The 21,698-nt window shown below is 44.9% G+C and overlaps 1 long non-coding RNA gene across 1 annotated transcript in view; it reads right to left on the bottom strand.

Annotated features, from left to right (window-relative positions):
* LOC140603341 (uncharacterized) overlaps positions 1-16,743 on the bottom strand; it is a 66,042-nt gene extending 49,299 nt beyond the window's left edge. Inside the window, exons 1-2 of the long non-coding RNA XR_012006318.1 lie at positions 16,521-16,743; positions 4,393-5,129 (exon numbers count right to left, since the gene is read on the bottom strand). This is a non-coding gene — a long non-coding RNA (uncharacterized lncRNA). The remainder of the gene's footprint in view (positions 1-4,392; positions 5,130-16,520) is intronic.
* Between the last annotated feature and the right edge of the window lie 4,955 nt (positions 16,744-21,698).

Here is a 21,698-nt window from a genome sequence, read left to right as displayed (position 1 = left end):
CCATACACAAAGATAATCTGAAAATGGATGAAAGATCTAAATGTGAGACAAGAGTCCATCAAAATCCTAGAGGAGAACACAGGCAACACCCTTTTTGAACTTGGCCACAGTAACTTCTTGCAAGATACATCCACGAAGGCAAAAGAAACAAAAGCAAAAATGAACTGTTGTGATTTCATCAAGATAAGAAGCTTTTGCACAGCAAAGGATACAGTCAACAAAACTAAAAGACAACCTACAGAATGGGAGAAGATATTTGCAAATGATGTATCAGATAAAGGGCTAGTTTCAAAGACCTATAAAGAACTTCTTAAAATCAACACTAAAGAGACAAAGAATCCAATCATGAAATGGGCAAAAGACATGAAGAGAAATCTCACAGAGGGAGACACTGACATGGCCAACATGCACATGAGAAAATGCTCTGCATCACTTGCCTCAGGGAAATAGAAATCAAAACTACAATGAGATACCACCTCACACCAGTGAGAATGGGGAAAATTAACAAGGCCGGAAACCACAAATGTTGGAGAGGATGCGGAGAAAAGGGAACCCTCTTACACTGTTGGTGGGAATGTGAACTGGTGCAGTCACTCCGGAAAACTGTGTGGAGGTTCCTCAAAGAGTTAAAAATAGACCTGCCCTATGACCCAGAAATTGCACTCTTCCCTATTTACCCAAAATATTCAGATGCAATGAAACGCCGGGACACCTGCACCCCGATGTTTTTACCACGAATGTCCACAATAGCGACACTGTGGATGGAGCCATGGTGTCCATTGAAAGATGAATGAATAAAGAAGATGTGGTTTATGTATACAATGGAATATTCCTCAGCCATTAGAAACGAGAAATACCCACCATTTGCTTCAACGTGGATGGAACTGGAGGGTATTATGCTGAGTGAAGTAAGTCAATCGGAGAAGGACAAATGTATGTTGTCATTCAATACGTTAATATAAATAATAGTGAAAAGGAATATAAGGGAATGGAGAAGAAATGTGTGGGAAATATGAGAAATGGAGACAGAACATAAAGACTCCTAACTCTGAGAAAGTAACTAGGGATGCTGGGAGGGGAGGAGGGCAGGGGGTGCGGGTGAATTGGTGACGGGCACTGAGGGGGGCACTTGCCGGGATGAGCATGGGTGTTATTCTGTTTGTTGGTCAATTGAACACCAATAAAAAATAAATTTACTAAAAAAAAAAGTTCAAACAGCTAAACATTTATGCTGCCAACATAGGAGTACCTAAATATAGAAACCAATTAACAACAAACATACAGGAAATCACTGATAATAATACAATGACAGGGGATTTTAACACCCACTTATGGCAATGGACTGATCGTCTATGCAGAAAATCAACAGGGGAACAATAGCCTTGACACACTGGATGACAGGGACTCAACAGATATAGTCTGAACATTTCTTCCTAAAGCAGAATACACATTCCTTTCAAGTTCACATGGGACATTCTCCAGAAAAGATCATATCATGGGCCCTCAACAGGTACAACAGGTACAAGAAGGTTGATATCACCCCTTGTACATTTTCGGACCACAACGCTATGAAACTCGAAGTCGACAGTAAGAAAAAAAATTGGACAGACCAATAATACATGGAGATTATGAACATCCTACTAGAGAATGAATGGAGCAACCAGGAAATTAACAAGGAAATCTAAAACAAATGAAAATGAAAACATGTTTCTCCAAACCTCTGGGATGTAGCAAAGGCAGTCCTAAGAGGGAAGTACATAGCAATACAGGCCTAAAGAAACAAGAAGTCTCCAATACACAACCTAACCCTACACCTAAAGGAGCTGATAAAGGAATAGGAAACAAAGCCTAAATCCTACAGAAGGGAAAAAATAAAGATGAGAGAAGAAATAAACAATGCAGAAAAAACAAAACAGTAGAATGGAATAACGAAACTAAGAGCTGGTTCTCCAAAAATTAATTAATAAAATGGATCAAGCCCTAGCCAGCCTTATCAACGAGAAAAGAGAAAACCTAAATAAATAAAATCACAAATGAGAGAAGAGAGATCACAATCAACACCAGAAAAATAAGATGATTATAAGTGAATACTATGAAAGATTATACACTAACAAACTGGGAGACCTGGAAGAAATGGACAAAACCCTAGAAATGTGCAAACGAGCAAAACTGAAATAGGAAGAAATAGAAAATATGAACAGACCCATAACTAACAAAGAAATTGAATCAGTAAGGCACCTGGGTGCCTCAGTGGTTGAGCATCTGCCTTGGCTCAGGTCATGTTCCCGGGGTCCTGGGGGATCACGTCCTACATCAGACTCCCTGCATGAAGCCTCATTTTCCCTCTGCCTATAACTCTGCTTCTCTGTGTCTCTCATGAATACATAAATAAAGGTGAAGCCACTGTGGAAAACAGTCTGGAGGGTCCTCGAGAAATTAAAAATAGGGGATCCCTGGGTGGCGCAGTGGTTTGGTGCCTGCATTTGGACCAGGGCGTGATCCCTGAGACCCGGGATCGAATCCCACGTCGGGCTCCCAGTGCATGTAGCCTGCTTCTTTCTCTCCCTGTGTCTCTGCCTTTGTCTCTGTGACTATCATAAAAAAAAATTTTAAAAAGACGTTAAAAATAGAGCTACCCTACGATTCCAAAATTGCACAGCTAGGTATTTACCCCGAGGATACAAAAGTAGTTTAGTAGATTTTAAGAGGAACATGCAGCCCAGTGTTGGTAGCAGCGTTATCAACAACAGCGAAACTGTGTATAGAGCCGAGATGTCCATCGACAGATGAATGGGCAGAGACGATGTGGTAAATATACACACTGCGACATCACTGGGTCATCAGAAGGGATGAAATGAAGCCATTTACAATGACGTGGGAGAAGTGGAAGGGACTTATGCTAAATGAACTCAGTCAGTCAGAGAATACAGATTCCAAATACCATACAATTGCATTCACATGTGAATTTTAAGAAACCAAACAAACTGGCAAAGGGGCAAAGGGTGAGATGAGACATGCAAACCAAGAAACACACTCTTAACCACAGAGAATAAACTAATAAATACCAGAGGAAGGTGGGGGGTGTGAAATCAGGGGATGGGGATAGTGGAGGGCACCTCTGACCAGTACCAGGCGTTGTATTCAAGGGTTGAATCACTATGTGGTAAACCTGAAACTATATCATACTGTGTTTACAAAGAGGAATTCAAGTAAAACTTTAAAATAATAATTGGTAGTATAGAGAAAACATGTGCACACAAGAGATAAAATCAGAAAGGCAACTGAAAATCCAAACAAAGAGTCTTTAGAGCCACAAATCCCCTCCTTCGCTCAGCTCACGAGAATCCTGCCATGCCTATTCTCACCCCAGAGAAGACTGGATTTTGATTCTCTGGGGAGGCCACTGACTTGGTGGAATCAGGCTATCTTTGAAACCAAAACCTAAATAGAGTGCATAAAACTAAACTGTCCAAGATGCTAGGAGTCCCAGTGCAGGCACATGCCAAGACACAAACTCTAACCATACACAGACATAACCCTTACCCTACACTTAAGCCTAATGTTAACCTAACACTTAAACAAGAACTATCACTAATCAAAAACCAAACACAAACCCCAAGACCAAACCACATTCACTGAACCTACCTGCCAAGCCACACCCTAACTCCTAAACCTATTCTGAGGTTTCCTTAACTCTGACCCTTACCTTAAATCTAACCGTAACCCTAACCTCTAACCCTAACTTAATGTACTCAAATCCTATTCCTAACCTTAATTTGTACCCTAACCCTAACCCTCTAATACTAACCCTATCTCATACCCCAAACTGTACACTACCCATACCCTAAAACTAATCCCTAACCCACTGCCTAACCCTATCTCTTACCCTTTTCCAAAACCATACCCTGACCCTACCCTGACCCTGACCTGACCCTATCCCTAACCCCTAACCAAACACTAACCCTAGCACTAAACCCTATCCTAAGCCTAACCCTCACCCTAACCCTAAACCTAGGCCTAACTTTAACTCTAACCCTTAACGCTAACCCCTAACCCTAACTCACACCCTAACCCCTAACCCTAACTGCAAACCTAATCACAACCCTAACACCAACCATAACCCTAACCCCAACTCCTAACATCCTGCCCTAATCCCTAAGCCTAAACCCTAACCCTAACTCTAAATCCTGTCCCTAACACTAACCCTAACCCCTTTCCCTAATCCCTAACCCCCAGCCTAACTCCTAACCATTGACCCTTACCCTTATCCCTCACGCTATCCTCTAATCTGTAACCATAAGCATAATCACTAAACCCTAACATCTAACCTAACTTAACCACCAACTGCCTCCCCTCCCCTGACCCTACCATTCATTCTACACATTCACTTACCCTGTGGTTCTGAGGAGTCCCTTCTGATGTGGACGTGGCCCCCAACGGCACCTCCAGAGTCCTCCAGGGGGTCCTGAGGAAGCCAGGATCCTGTGAGTGTGGATGTGGCCCCACGTGTTCTTGGGTCATAGTCAGCAGGTCCTGAGGACACGGGTCTCCTGTCACTGTGGACTATGCCTCACATCCTCTGGAAGCCTCACAGCAGGTCCTCAGGAGGCTGAGGGCTCCTGTCAGCCTGGACATGGCCCCATGGCCCCCAGAAAACTCACTGCGCGTCCTGAGGGGGCTGTGGGCTCCTGTCAGCATAGACGCAGCCCCATATGTCCTGAAGCCAAAGTGCTGATCCTAAAGAGGCTGGAGACTCCTGTCAGTTTGGATTCGGCACCCACATTTTTCTTACGCCTCACCACAGGCCCTGATAAGGCTGGGGTCTTCTGTCTGCATGGAAGCATCCCCATATTTCCCGAAGTCTACACTGGGGGTCCTGAGGACGTCAGCGTCCTGTTGTGTGGGCGTGGCCCCCAGTCCTCCCATAGCCTCACTGTGGATTCTGAGGAGGCCAGGGCTCCTGACACCATGGATGCGGCCCCCACCTTCCAGAAGACTCAAATTATGTCCTGAGTGGCCCGGGAGCTCCTGCCAGAGTGGACGCAGCACCACAGCTTCCTGAAGCCTCCCTGCAGGTCCTGAAGCGGCCCAGGTGTTCCTGTCAGGGTGGATGTGGGCCCACATCTATCCTGGGAATATGAGCAATCAGATGGGCAGAGAAAAAAACACTTTGACTCGCTCTTCGTCTTATAAAGAGAAAGGACAGCTTTTCTATGTACAAAGTCAGTTGTCAAGATAGCCTTAGGGAATAAGAGTTGCAGCATCAAATCCCGCTGCATAGCTGGGACGCCCGAGCCCCAGGTCTTCCTGATCCCAAATCCCTGGGCCTGTCCCCCTACACAAGCTGCCAGGCTGAGATCATTAACAATTGCTCTCTTAGGAGCTCTGGGGAAGGGGGAAGGAGCTAGATAGGATGGGAAGGGACACAAGGAGGCCAAGAAAATGAAGGCCTTTCCACTGTAAGTTCAGCATTCCACAAGTCCAGCCATCCCAGGCCCCTGTGAAGAAGAGCTGAAATTTACATTACTTCAGTTACAGGAAAATAACAAAAGTTTACAGCTTAATACCCTGGAAAGCCCCACAATAGAATAAAAACTGAGCCCAGGCCAAGTGCAGGAAGCCCCTATTAGAATGAGAATAGATCTCAATGCCTTTGAAGGCCCCATATCAAAATGTAAACAGAACTTGAGGGGGATCCCTGGGTTGGCACAGCGGTTTGGCACCTGCCTTTGGCCCAGGGCGCGATCCTGGAGACCCAGGATCGAATCCCACGTCGGGATCCCGGTGCATGGAGCCTGCTTCTCCCTCTGCCTGTGTCTCTGCCTCTCTCTCTCTCTCTCTGTGACTATCATAAAAAAAATAAAATATTTAAAAAAAAAAGAAGTTTAAAAAAAAAAAAAGAACTTGAGGAATTGCTCCAGCCCTTCGGGAGTACCCCGAGACCAACTCTTAAAACTAAGCTAAAACCCACCTCAGGGTCCAAGTCCCTGCTCTGCTCTGTCGGGTATACTTGGACACAAGCTCAAGCTTGTAAATAAACTCTCATGTGTTTGCCTTGGTGTCAGCTTCTCGGTGGTTTCTCGGATTAGCAATCTTGGGCATAACAGTCTGAGATAAAAAAACAAAACCAAAAGAAGCTCGGACACAGGTAGAGTGAACGCAGGGTTCTGAGAGAAGCCGCGGAGACCTGGGGGCTTGGCCGCTCTTCTGTGGAGGCCCCAGCAGACTGGGGTGGGGGATGCTCTGCCCCAGAGCCAGAGGACCCGGAGACCCCACCCGCATCCCGGCTATCAGGGCCAGGTCTCAGGAACAGGGCAGCACAGCCCACTGAGCCCAGAGGCGCTGACCCCCACCCCGCCTCTGACCCGCGCAGGTGCATCTCCCAGGCAGATGTGCACCTGACAATCAGCGCCATGGCCCATCCCCAGACCCCACACAGAGCATTCGTTGCCACCAAGTTGTTGGACCACAGTGGCTGCAGAGCTAAAGCTCTGCCTGGAAAGTAGGGTCTAGATTCCTTTGTACTTTGTGCTCTTTTTTCATTTATTTTCTTTGATTCTTTTTTATTAATTGCCTTATTTTAATTTCTATGTATGTACCTTATATATTTCTTATTTTTGCTTTCATAGTACTTTAATTGTGATTCTTTTTTTAATTTTTTTCAATTTATTTATGATAGTCACAAACAGAGAGAAAGAGAGAGAGAGAGAGAGAGAGGCAGAGACACAGGCAGAGGGAGAAGCAGGCTCCATGCACTGGGACCCCGACGTGGGATTTGATCCAGAGTCTACAGGATTGTGCCCTGGGCCAAAGGCAGGCACTAAACCGCTATGTCACCCAGGGATCACTTTAATTGTTTCTATTTTGGGATTTAGAATCTTTTAACAAGCAGGCCAAAATAATCTGGGTTTTATTTTGTTTTGTTTTGTTTTTTTGGGGGGAGGGCAGTTGTTATTGTTTTTCTTGTTTTTTCTTTTTCTTCCTTCTTTCTTTTCTGGAAAATATAATGAGATGGAGAAAATCACCTCCATAAAATAACATGAGGTCTACTCACAGCCAGGAAGTTCATCAATACACATATATGATGTCTAAATACAGTTTAAAACAATGATTATAAAGACAACAGCTGGGCTAGAAAAAGAGCACAGAAGAAAACTAGAGAAACCTTTACTGTAGAAATAAAAGAACTAAAATCTAGTCAGGCCAATGTTAAAAATGGTATAACTGAGATGCAGTCCCAAGTGGAAGCCTTCAAAACAAGAATGGTTATGGACCACAGAGACAGACGTAGGGAAGTCATCCACTTATTAACAATAACATTCATACCATAGGAGACTCAGAAGATGAAGAGAGAGAAAAGGTGGGCCTTTCTCAGACATTAGAAACAACAAATACCCACCATTTGCTTCAACGTGGATGGAACTGGAATGTATTATGCTGAGTGAAGTAAGTCAATCGGAGAAGGACAAACATTGTATGTTCTCATTCATTTGGGGAATATAGATGATAGTGAAGGGAATATAAGGGAAGTGAGAAGAAATGTGTGGGAAATATCAGAAAGGGAGACAGAACATAAAGACTCCTAACTCTGGGAAATGAACTAGGGGTGATGGAAGGGGAGGAGGGTGGGGGTGGGGGTGAATGTGTGACGTGTACTGATGGGCTGAGCACTGGGTGTTATTCTGTATGTGGGCAAATTGAATACCAATAAAAGTAAATTTATTACTAAAAAAAGAAAAAGAAAGAAAAAGTGGCATCTGGGTGGCTCAGTCACATAAGCTATTGTCTTAGGCTCAGATCATGATCCAATTCCCAAGGCAGGCTCCCTGTTTGCAGGGAACCTGCTTCTCCCTCTACATCTGCCCCTCTCGCTATTGGTTTTTCTCTCCTCTCTCTTTCAAATAAATAAATGACATCTTTAAAAAGAAACAAAAAAACAAACCCAGAAGGAAGAGAAATCTCCCATGTAGAAGAATTTCAAAGAAGTTGTACAGACATTCCACCCTCAAGTTGATTAGCATAGCCTCCCACTCATATGTATGGAATACACATAGTAACTTCCTTCTACAAAATAGAATATGAAAATGTGTATATAAAAATGATAATATAATAATAATAATAATAATAATAATAATCACTTTACTACGGAGAAAGCTGACAAACACTACCTCAGCAAGATGATCAGATTGATACCAAGACTGATAAATCATGTTGATAATATCTATCCTTTATATGATATAATTAAAATGGCAGTATATCTCTTTATATAATCCACAAAAAGAGTTTAATCATGAGATAACAGACATTTCCTAACTGAGGTAAATTTTACAAAATACTCTACTTCTCAAAGTGTTCCAGTTCAACAACAATAAGGAAAGGCAGAAAGACTGTCACAATCCAGAGGAGCCTAAGAAAACATGAGGACAAATGGAATGGGATATGAGGGATGGTAACTTAGCAAAAACTAAGGAAATCTGAATAAAGTATGGTCTTTGGTTAATGAGAATATTTTAATATTGATTCAAGGCTAATATTTGTACCTTCCTAATATACCACCAACATCATATCCCTACCCCACAACATCCACCCCCACACCATCGGCCCCCAGCAAGGACCCAGGGCAGCTGCCCCCTGTGGGACATGCTCAGCCTCCCTGGCGTTTTCTGGATACTCTGCTCCCATCAGAAGCCTGATTGTCCCATAGAGAACCCAGAGGTTGCAGGGAGGAGGGAAGGCAGAGATCCCCGAAAGGCTGGGTGTAGGTGAGTGGTGCAGAGGATACATTGGGCCCTGCCTCCACCCACTGTCTGTCCTGGAGGGCGGCACACCCTGCACAGGACACCAGCCCCTACCCCAGAGGGACCTGGGCTGACCTGGCTCTGTGCTCTGTGGGGACTAGGTTGAATTGAGCCCCTCCCAGGCCCAACACAAAGACTAATGGGATCCAGGCCCCCATGGTCCTGGTCAGCCCTGGATTCTGGCCCCAGGCTGAGCGAGCCCTCTTACAGCTGGATGTGGCCTCCTGGGCCCTGGGCGTGCCCCACAGATCCAGGTCGCTAACCTAGGGCAGACTGGGGGATCCCGGGACACCCCAGGGTAGGGAAAGGATGGATAGGCCGGTTGGCCCCACCCAACCCCACACCAGGAGGCAGGCTCTTCCAGGTATTGGGGCCCCAGAGGGCCCAAGGCAGGTGTCCAGCTGCCCTGTGGGGCCCCAGTACAGGAGCCCATGAGCTGCAGGTCCAGGTCATCTCTGCTGTCCTCAGAACAGTCACTCAGGCTGAAATCTCAGGACAAACGCCCCCACCCGGAGTCCACACATGTTCCCACAATGTGGACTCTAGCACCCGCCTCTCCACACCGTGTGATTATTGCCCTCCCCTAAAGGACAGAAAGGTCTCCCTCCCCAGGGGAAGGCGCGCATTAGGTTCTGAGTCCCTTTGCTGTAAAAAGTCAATAAAGTGTTGTGAAAAAATGCACAGCCAGCCCGTTTCTGTGTATCCCAGAACTCTGTGCATGGGGCGTGAAGAGACTCCCAGAGAGGAGGAGGGGGCACCATCCAGGCCCCAAATAGCCCCTGCAGGGGCGCCACCAGGTACACAGAGCTGACGTCCCCACGTGCCTTCCAGGGGCAGCCAGACGTCAGGGTCAGGACCCCACAGACTTTACTTAGACTCAGGCTGTGTCCCCCAGGCCAGGTGGGGCTGGGACAGAGTGACAGCCAGGGAGTTTCAGGTCACCAGGGTCTGTGCACAGTGACCTGGGAGGTCTGTGCTCCCTCTGTCCTGGGGGCCAAGGATGGCCGAGTTCCGGGGCACTTCCTCCCGTCCTCGCATCCCCGTGCCTGTGTGCCTGGGGCACAAAGGGCCTGTGGGGCGGTCAGCGTGGCCCTGGAAGGGATGTCAGGACACCAGGCCCTGGTGTAGTGCCCAAGATTGTAAATCAGGGAAACCACCAAGGAGCCCACACCGATGGAAACTCCCGAGGGTTTCTTTACAAGCTGGAGCTTGGGTATAATTTCACCAAACACAGCGGAGCAGGGACGTGGATCCCGAGATTAAGAGGCATAACAGCTTTATAGGGGCCAGTGGCCCATGGGATATGTGAAAGTTGCACAGTCATGATGGTCCACACGCCTGTGGCCAATTGAATTACACCTTACCAAATAGTATCCACTTGAGCTGGCCTATTACTTTGGTCAGAATCGTCGCACAGTTTTGGGGGGCACAAAGCAGGGTTACATTGTTATGAGCCGATTTCTGATTAGGGTGTACCTAGCGGCCTGACTAGGGTGGGGCAGCGCCTTAAGCAATAAGCAGCTCATGTGGGGGTCATAGGGGAGGAGGTGGGTGTAGCACAAAATGGAATCAGTCCTGCTCTGCTTGTCCAGGGGTAGGGGATTTTTGTTAACTTTCCTGGGTCCCACACTTGCAGCTCACGAACCTGGGCCACCCTCACCAGGTGGACTCACTGTGCACAGCTTGTGGTGCTGGATCTCTCACACCAGTGTGTAGAGGGCACCCTCCTCACCCTAGTGAGTAAGGGCTGGGTGAGCATGGGGCTCGCCAGAAGGCCAGGCAGCACAGGGCCCGAGAACCCCAGCCCAGACCCCAACTCGACTCCCATACACAGGCAGCAACAGGGCTCCCCGCCATGGGCAGCCAGCTCCTCAGGATCTCCCCCCAGGGCGGCACTGAGGTCTGGCTCCCTGCTGGAGAGGCATCTGGGAGAAGAGAAACAGCAGGTGCTCAGCGGGACCCCCTGAGGACATGGGAATTTGGCCGAGTTGGACCTTCCAGCTCAGCTGACCCTCCAGTGGGAAGTCACTGCAGGAGCGAGCCCCGAGTCGGCAAGGAGAGCCCAGCTATCTGCCCAGCGCCAGCACCAGAAATGATGTTGTGCCAACCATTTTGGCATTTGGGTGACCCAGCCAGAGGATCAGATACCTGCACGTGATAGCTACATGTGATAGACACACACACACCCCAAAACCAACAGAAGTCGGAATCCCCCCCAATGTTGTCTAACAGGAGCCAGATGGTTACATACATGACGCTGTTGTCACCAGTAGGATACATGGAAGATGCAATAAACCATGACTGCAGAGGTGCTAGAGATACAGAGATGTGCTTGCTGGTTTCCAACAAGGAGCACAGAGGTGCAGGAAGAATCCTACGGAGGGGAGGCCCCTTCATGGAAAGGACACCATGTCCCTGTGATGGCTACGGATGGTGAAATCTGTCCTCCTCTCTCTTAGCTTCTGGTTTTCCTCCTAAATGCCATTTTCCTCAATCATAAGACCAAAAATTTATTTTATGTTTTTAAATTCCTTTTTATTGGAGTCCAATTTGTATGCATTCTTGCTTCAGCAAGGGTGTCATTCAGGAGAGAAGGAGAGAGAAAGATTTTCTGGACAGTCAACATATCAAGGATTTCATGACCACTTAACCAGTCCAGTAAGGGATTAAGAGGGACTCTTCTAATGGGGGAAAAAAAGAGACCAAAAGCAATAAAGACTAGAAAGGACCAGAGAACATCACCAGAAACACCAACTCTTCTGGTAACACAAAGGAACAAAGTTCATATCTGTGAATAATCACTCTTAATGCTGATAGACTAAATTTTCCAATCAAAAGATATAGGGTATCAGAGTGGCTTAAAACACAGGATCTGGAATACCTGGGTCATTCAAGGGGTTGAGCATCTGCCTTTGACTCAGGCTGTGATCCTGGAGTCTGGGATCATGTCCCATATTGAGCTCCTGGTGGGGAGTCTGCTTCTCTCTCTCCCTAATTTTCGGCCTCTCTCTCTCTCTGATAAATAAAATCATTATTAAAAAAACAAGATCCATCTGTATGCTGCCTACAAGATGCTCACCTTAGACCTATAGACACCAGCAGATTGATAGTCAGGGGAGGGAAAATCATCTACCACGCTAATGGATATCAAAAGAAAGCTGGAGGACCCATACTTATATCAGACAAACGAGATTTGAAACCAAACCCTGGGGGACACCTGGTGGCTCAGTGGTTGAGCATCTGCCTTCAGGCTCAGGGTGTGATCCTGGGATCCCAGGATCGAGTCCCACATCGGACTCCCTTTGGGGAGCCTGCCTCTCCCTCTGCCTATGTTTCTGCCTCTGCTTCTCTGTGTATCTCTCAAAAATAAATAAATAATATATTTAAATCTCAAAAAGAAACAACAAATATTGTAAGAAGAGATGAAGAAGAACATTATTTCATAATTAAAAAGACTATCAAGATCAAACAACTATTTATGCTGCCAACATGAGTACCTAAATATAGAAACTGATTAACAACCAACGTACAGGAAATCACTGATAATAATACACTGACAGAGGATTCCAACACCCACTTATGGCAATGGACCGATCGTCTATGCAGAAAATCAACAAGGGAACCATAGCCTTGACACACTGGGCAACAGGGACTCAACAGATATAGTTAGCATATTAGTTCCAAAAGGAGAATAAACATTCTGTTCAATTGCATATGGGACATTCTCCAGAACAGATCATATCAGGGCCCACAAATCAGCCCTCAACAGGTACAACAGGTACAAGAATGTTGATTTCACACCCTGTTCATTTTCAGACCAAGGCGCTATGAAACTGGAAGTCGACACTAAGAAAAAAATTGGACAGACCAAAAATACGTGGCGTTTATGATCATCCTACTAGAGAATGAATGGAGCAACCAGAAAATTAAAGAGGAAATTTAAAACAAATGAAAATGAAAACATGTTTCTCCAAACCTCTGGGATGTAGCAAAGGCAGTCCTAAGAGGGAAGTACATAGCAATACAGGCCTACCTCAAGAAACAAGAAGTCTCCAATACACAACCTAACCCTACTCCTGAAGGAGCTGAAAAAGGAATAGTAAACAAAGACTAAAGCCTACAAAAGAAGGGAAAAAAATTAAGATCAGAGCAGAAATAAACAATATAGAAACAACAAAACAGTAGAATGGAATAACAGAACTAAGAGCTAGTTCTTTAAAATAAGTAATAAAATGGATCAAGCCCTAGCCAGCCTTATGACGAGAAAAGAGAAAAGACCTAAATAAATAAAATCACAAATGAGAGAAGAGAGATCACAATCAACATCAGAAATATAAGACAATTATAAGGGGATACTATGAAAGATTATACGCTAACAAACTGGGAGACCTGGAAGAAATGGACAAATCCCTAGAAATGTGCAAATGAGCAAAACTGAAATAGGAAGAAATAGAAAATGTGAACAGACCCATTACTAGCAAAGGAATTGAATCAGCAAGGCACCTGGGTGCCTCAGTGGTTGAGCATGTGTTTGGCTCAGGTCATGATCCCAGGGTCCTAGGGGTTCAAGTCCCACATCAGGCTCCCCGCATGGAGCCTCATTTTCCCTCTGCCTATACCTTTGTATCTTTGTGTCTCTCATGAATACATAAATAAAATATTTAAAAAAGAAAAAAGATAAAAAGTTGAGAAAGGACCCAAATAAAATCAGATGAGAAAAGAGAAATAAAAAACAACACTAGAGAAATACAAACGATTATAAGAGAATATGATGAAAAATTATATGCCAGCAACCTAGAACCTGGAAGAAATAGATCAATTCCTAGAAATATATAACATAGCAAAAATTAAAAATGAAGAAATAAGAAATTTGAACAGACAGATAACCAGCAAAGAAATTGAATCAGCAATCAGGGTTCTCCCAACAGGAGACACTTAGATCAATAGAACAGAATGGAAAGCCAAAACAAGATACAAACCTGTATCTATGACCCATAAAGGATAACAAGGCAGGAAGGAATATCCAATGGCAGAAAGACAGTCTCTTCAACAAACCCTAACCCTGACCCCAGGATAAGAATAAAAGGTGTTGGGAAAACCAGGCAGCCACATGCAGAAGAATGAAACTGGACCACTTTCTTACACCATATATATAAAAAATAAATTCAAAATGGATGAAAGACCTAAATGTGAGACCTGAAACCAATCAAAGAAGAAAAGATAGGCAGCAACGTCTTTGACATTGGCCACTGATTTTTCTTTCTAGATATGCCACTGAGGTGAGGGAACAAAAGCAAAAATGCTACTGGGACTTCATCAAAATGAAAAGCTTCTGCAAAGTGAAGGAAACAACCAAAGCTAAAAGGCAACATACAAAATGAAAGGAGATATTGGTAAACAACACATCCAATAAAGAGTTAGTATGCAAAACACATAAAGGAAATATAAATCTCAAGATCCTAAAAACAAATTATGCAACTAGAGATGGGCAGAAAATTGAATGGACTTTGTCTCTGACAAGACAGCCAGATGGCCACCAGACTCACAGAAAGACACAAAGCGTCACCCATCATCAGGGAAATGCAAACCAAAACCACAATGATATGTCACCTGAGAGCTGTCATAATGGCTAAAATTAACAACACAAGAAACAACAGGTGTTGGTGAGGTGTGGAGAAAGGGTAGCCTCCTTACATTCCTGGTGGGCATGCGAACACATTTAGCCACTGTGGAAAACAGTGTGGAGGGTCCTAGAGAAGTTAAAAAAATTGGATCCCTGGGTGGTGCAGTGGTTTGGTACCTGTCTTTGGCCCAGGGTGCGAATCTGGAGACCCGGGATTGAATCCCACTTTGGGCTCCAGGGCATGGAGCCTGCTTCTCCCTCTGCCTCTGTCTCTGCCTCTGTCTCTTCTCCCTCTGTCTCTGCCTCTCTCTCTGTGACTATCATAAAAAAAATTTTAAAAAAGAAGTTAAAAATAGAGCTACCCTACGATTCCAAAATTTCACAGGTAGGTATTTATCCCGAGGATAGAGAAGTACTTTAGTAGATTCGAGGAAGGACACGCAGCCCACTGTTTGTAGCAGCGTTATCAACAACAGCCAGACTATGGATACAGCCCAGATGTCCATCGACTGATGAATGGGCAGAAAGATGGGGTAAATATACACACGCAACATCACTCGGTCATCAGAAGGGATGAAATGAATCCATTTACAGTGACGTGGAAGGAGTGGAAAGGATTTATGCTAAATGAACTCAGTCAGAGAAAGACAGATACCAAATACCATACAATTGCATTCACATGTGAATTTTGAGAAACCAAACAAACTGGCAAAGGGGCGGAGGAGGCATGAGAGAAGCAAACCAAGATACACACTCTTAACCACAGAGAATAAACTAATAAATACCAGGGGAAGGTGGGGAGGATGGTGAATCAGGGGATGGGGATAGTGGAGGGCACCTGTGACCAGTACCAGGCGTTGTAACCAGGGGTCTAACCACTATGTGGTAAACCTGAAACTATATCATACTGTGTTTACAAACAGGAATTCAAGTAAAACTTTAAAATAATAATTGGTAGTATAGAGAAAACATGTGCACACAAGAGATAAAATCAGAAAGGCAACTGAAAATCCAAATAAAGAGTCTTTAGAGCCACAAACCCCCTCCTTAGCTCAGCTCGGGAGAAACCTGCCATGTCTATTCTCACCCCAGCAGAAGCCAGGATTTTGATTCTCTGGGGAGGCCACTGACTTGGAGTCAGGCTATCTTTGAACCCAAAACCTAAATAGAGTGCATAAAACTAAACTGCCCAAGATGCTAGGAGTCCCAGTGCAGGCACATTCCAAGACCCAAACTCTAACCATACACAGACATAAGTCTAACCCTACACTTAATCTTAATGTTAACCTAACCTTTAAACAAGACCCATCACTAATCGAAAACCAAACACAAACCCCAAGACCAAAACACATTCACGGAACCTTCATGCCAACCCTCACCCTATATCCTAAACCTATTCTAAACCCTTAACCCTGACCCCTACCTTAAATCTAACCCTAACCTCTAACCCTAACCTTAACTTAATGTACTCAAATCCTATCCTAACCTTAACCTGTACCCTAACCCTAACCCTCTAATACCAATCCTATCTCATACCCCAAACTTTACTCTAACCTGTACCCTAAAACTAACTCCTAAACCACTCCCTATACCTATCTCTTACCCTTTTCCAAAACCGTACCCTGACCCTGACCCTGACCTGACCCTAAACCCTAAATAAATACTAATCCTATCCCTAGCCCTAACCCCTATCCTAAACCTAACCCTTGCCCTAACCCTAAACCTAGCCCTAAATTTTACCCTAACCCCTAACCCTTACCCCTAACCCTAACTCACACCCTAACACCTCACCCTAACTGCAAACCTAAACCCAACCCTAACTGTAACCATAACCCTAAACTCACCTCCAAACCTCCTGCCCTAAACCCTAAAGCATAACCCTAACCCTAACTCTAAATACTGTCACTAACCCTAACCTCATTCCCTAATCCCTAACCCCCATCCTAACTCCTAACCACTGACCCTTACCCTTATCCCTCACCCTAACCTCTAATCCGTAACCATAAGGTTAATCACAAACACCTAACATCTAACCTAAGCCTAACCACCAACTGCCTCACCTCCCCTGACCCTACCATCCATTCTACCCATTCACTTACCCTGTGGTTCTGAGGAGTCCCTTCTGATATGGACGAAGCCCCCAATGTCTTGTGCTCTTTTTGTTCAGTCTCCTTATTTATTCTCTGTGATGCACCTGAGAAGGGAGTCACATCCATCATTTCCTTCCTGAATGCTCACTGTCAGGACACAGCAAGCCCACAATAGAATAAAAACTGAGCCCAGTCCAAGGGCAGGAAGCCCCTATTAGAACAGATCTCAATGCCCTTGAAGGCCCCATATCAAAATGTAAACAGAACTTGAGGAATTACTCCACCCTTCAGGAGTTCCCCGAGACCAACTCTTAAAAATAAACTAAAACCCACCACGGGGTCCAAGTCCCCGCTCCACTGTGTTGGGTATACTTGGACACAAGCTCGAGCTTGTAAATAAACCCTCATGTGTTTGCATTGGTGTTGGCTTCTCGGTGATTTGTGATTTCTCAGATTCAAAGATTCACAATCTTGGGCACAACAGCCTGAGATAAAAAAAGAAAACCAAAAGAAGCTCGGGTGCAGGTAGAGTGAACGCAGGGTTCTGAGAGAAGCTGCGGAGACCCGGGGGCTTCGGGGTTCTTCTGTGGAGGCCCCAGCAGACTGGGGGGTGGGATGCTCAGCCCCAGAGCCAGAGGACCCAGCGTCCCCACCTGCATCCCGCCCATCAGGGCCAGGAATCAGGGAGCAGCACAGTGCCTCCCGCTGGAGCCCAGATTCGCTGACGCCCACCCCGACTCTGACCCCCACAGGTGCAACTCCCAGGCAGATGTGCACCTGACAATCAGCGCCAAGGCCCATCCCCAGACCCCACACAGATCATTCGCTGTCACCAAGTTGCCAGACCAGAGAGGCTGCAAAGCTTCAGCTCTGCTTGGAAAGTAGGGTCTAGATTCCTTTGTACTTTGTGCTCTATTTTTAATTATTTTCTTTGATTCTTTTTTATTAATTGCCTTATTTTAATTTAATGTATATACCTTATATATTTCTTATTTTTACTTTTATGGTAGTTTAATTGTGTTTCATATTTTGGGATTTAGAATCTTTTAACAAGCAGGCCAAAATAATCTGGTGGTTTTTTTTGGAGGGCAGTTGTTATTGTTTTTCTTGATTTTTCTTTTTCTTCCTTCTTTTTTTCTGGAAAAAATAATGAGATAGAGAAATTCTCCTCCATAAAATAACATGAGGTAGTACTCACAGCCAGAAAGTTCATCAATACACATATATTATGTCTAACTACGGTTTAAAACAATGATTATAAAGATAGCAGCTGGGCTGGAAAAAGAGCACAGAAGAAAACTAGAGAATCCCTTACTGTAGAAATAAAAGAGCTAAAATCAAGTCAGTCCAACGTTTAAAATGCTATAACTGAGATGCAGTCCCAACTGGAAGCCTTCAAAACAAGAAAGGTTATGAACCACAGAGGCAGACGTAGGGAAGTCAGCCACTTATTAAAACAATAACATTCATATCATAGGAGACTCAGAAGATGAAGAGAGAGAAAAGGTGGGCCTTACTCAGCCATTAGAAACAACAAATACCCACCATTTGCTTCAAGGTGGATGGAACTAGAAGGTATTATGCTGAGTGAAGTAGGACAATCGGAGAAGGACAAACATTGTATGTTCTCATTCATTTGGGGAATATAGGTAATACTTAAAGGGAATATAAGGGAAGGGAGTAGAAATGTGTGGGAAATATCAGAAAGGGAGGCAGAACAAAAGACTCCTAACTCTTGGAAATGAACTAGTGGTGATTGAGGGGAGGAGGGCAGGGTTGAGGGTGAATGGGTGACGGGCACTGAGGGGTCACTAGATGGGATGAGCACTGGGTGTTATACTGATTTGGCAAACTGAACACCAATAAAAAATAAATTTATTATTTAAAAAAAAAGAAAGAAAGAAAGAGTGGCACCGGGGTGGCTCAGTCAGTTAAGCTTCTACCTTAAGTCAGATCATGATCCAGGTCGCAAGGAAGGCTCCGTTTTCAGCAGGGTACCAGCTTCTCCCTCTCCCTCTGCTTCTCTCACTCATGCTTTTTCTCTCTTCTCTCTCTCAAATAAATAAATAACATCTTTGAAAAAGAAACAAAAAAAAGAAACCCACAAGAAAGAGAAATCTCCCTTGTAGAAGAATTTCAAACAATTTGTGCAGACATTCCACTCTCATGTTGATGAGCATAGCTTCCCACTCTTACGTGTGGAATACACATAGTAACTTCCTTCTACAAAATATATTATGAAAGACAAAATAACATGATGATGATAACAATAATTAATAATAATGAAAAGAATCACTTAACTATGGAGAAAGATGACAAACACTACCTCAGCAAGATGATCAGATCGATACCAAAAATGATAAATCATGTTGATAGTATCTATCCTTTATATGATATAATAAAAATGGCAGTATATCTCTGCATAAAATCCACAAAAACAATTCAATCATGAGATAAACAACAGACATGTCCCAACTGAAGGAAATTTTACAAAATACTCTACTTCTCAAAGTGTTCCAGTGCAACAACAAGAAAAGGCTGAAAGACTGTCACAATCCAGAGGAGCCTAAGAAAACAGGAGGACAAATGGAATGTGATATGAGGGATGGTAACTTAGCAAAAACTAAGGAAATCTGAATAAAGTATGGTCTTTGGTTAATGCGACTATTTTAATATTGATTCATTAGCTAACATTTGTACTGTACTAATATAAGATATCAATAATTGGAGAAATTGAGTGCAAGTGCATGCGAATGCTCTGTACTATCTTCTCAATTTCCCTATATATCTTTGTTTTTTTCCTAATAAATAAGATTTATTTTGAAAATTGACTTAAATGAATCAGGCTCCAAGTGTGAAGACATTTTAAGAATAGTTTAATTAACTGTTGCCTTATTCTTAAAGAGTTCCTTTGATGGAAACAAAGTAAAAATTTTAGATCAGAAGGAAATAAAAACACTTATGAACACGTATAATGCCTCCCTAACCTCAAAAGCAGGAACGGATAATAAATAGCAAAAATCAGATAAAAATACTTTTAGTATAATAGACACCATATTGCAAGTGCAATTAAAATTAGCAATGCATAACAATTATTTCCTTGACTTTTGTCTTCAAAAGAGTTCAGTGTTTCAGTGTCAGTTGAAACAGGGGAAGAATCTCAGGGAAGAATCCTTCACATAATAATAGGAACATTGGTAATAATGTCTCTCAGTTCTTTCCAAATCCATAAAGATGCATTTCCTGAGGAGTGACTGAGCTGGGAAGAAAGAGACGAGAAACCCTCATCCCTCTGAATTACTTGTGTCAGAATATTTTAACCATAGTACTATGGATAGTAAATTATCCTTATTAACAGGAAATACATCTCAGTTTGGAATCTGAGCAATCAGATGGGCAGAGAAAAAAGGCTTTGACTCACTCCTCATCTTTTAAACATAAAGGACAGCTTTTCTATGTAAAAGTCAGTTGTCAAGATAGCCTTAGGGAATAAGAGTCTGCAGCATCGAATCCCGCTGCACAGCCGGGGTGCACACAACCCAGGTCTTCCTGATCCCAAATCCCTGGTCCTGTCCAACACACGCTGCCACACTGAGGTCATTTGCAATTGCTCTCTCAGGAGGTCCGGGGAAGGGGAAAGGAGCTAGATAGGATGGGATGGGATGCAAGGAGGCTGAGAAAATGAAGGCCTTTCCGCTTTAAGTTCAGCATTTGAACACGTCCAGCCATCCCAGGCCCCTGTGAAGAAGAGATGAAATTTACATTACTTCAGTTACAGGAAAAAAACAAAAGTTTACAGCTTCATGTCCTAGAAACCCCCACAATAGAATAAGAACTGAGCCCACACCAAGGGATGGAGGGGCCTATTATAATGGGAACAGAGGTCAATGCCTTTGAAGGCCCCATATCAAAATGTAAACAGAACTTGAGGAATTACTCCAGCCCTTCTGGAGGTCCCCGATACAAGCCCTTAAAACTAAGCAAAAACCCACCTCGTGGTCCAAGTCCCTGCTCCGCTGTGTCGGGTGTACTTGGACGCAGGCTCGAGTTTGGAAATTAACCCTTGTCTGTTTGCATCAGTGTCAGCTCCATAGTGGTTTCTCGGATTTGTAATCTTGGGCACAACATCCCCATGTCCCCTCCCACCTGGGCTGAACCCTTATCCCCTCCCACCCAGGCTGACCCTCAGTCACCTCCTCGCCCACAACAGCTGGGCACAGGCCCTCACACAGGTCCTACGGGCATGGTGGGAACTCCCGCCATGCCCGGGCTCCCAGGGGAAGGAAGGAGGTTTCGGCAGGACACACTCCCATGGTGGCCCCAGGGCTCCCTGCCCAGCATGGCAGCTCGTGACAGGTGGGGGTCTGTGTCCCTGACGCCTACTCCTCCTCCCCAGTTTTCCCACAGGAAATGAAGGAGGAGGTCCTGGTCTCCGCCAGGGACATCACCCAGGTAGACTTGGACGTCAACAGGACATTCGGCAGCCACACCGTATTTTGGGATGGCTAGGGGGTCGGGTGAGGCTGCTGGGCCAGGGGGCTTCAGGGCCCCGAGGGAGGCCCGGGGCCTTCTGGGTAGGGAAAACGGGTTTCTGAGGCCGGGGGGAGCAATAGCAGCCAACAACACACTGTTCCATGGTAGGATGCTGGGGATGACTCCAGTGCCCACACTCCCAGTGCCTCGGGGATGAGGAGGCCAGTAGGATGGGGCCTCCAGGGGTTGCCATGGGAGCTGAATGCCAAAGGGGAGAGGGACGGCCGCCTGAGAAGCAGGGGATGGGGTGGGGGTCGTGGGGGGCAGGAACCGGACCTGGGGGCCAGGCGGCATGGCCGCGGCTGGAGCAGGACACACATTGATCCCATGAGGGTCGGACGGGTCAGGGTGACACCCACTCTCGGTGCTTTATATATTTCTAAATTCTTTGCATTTCATTTGAGACAATTTGCAATTTGAAAACATACATAGTATAATGACCCCCAGATAACGCCCCCAGTCCAGCCAGGGCCCTGCACTGACCACACGGTGCCCCAGGGGCAGGTGTCACTGCAAACCCCAGACTAGTCGCCTTTAACTGTAGATGTCTCCTTGTGCATCTTAGAGGAAGGAGATGCCCTTTTTCCACAGGACCCCCACGACATACCCATCATTCCCCACTCCCACTCCATCTGCCTACATCATCATCCCCAA

Source organism: Canis lupus, chromosome 14 (assembly GCF_048164855.1).
Source record: "Canis lupus baileyi chromosome 14, mCanLup2.hap1, whole genome shotgun sequence".
Taxonomy (NCBI): domain Eukaryota; kingdom Metazoa; phylum Chordata; class Mammalia; order Carnivora; family Canidae; genus Canis; species Canis lupus.
The sequence above is the reverse complement of the archived record's forward strand: the minus strand, read 5'-3'. Positions and strand labels throughout refer to the sequence as shown.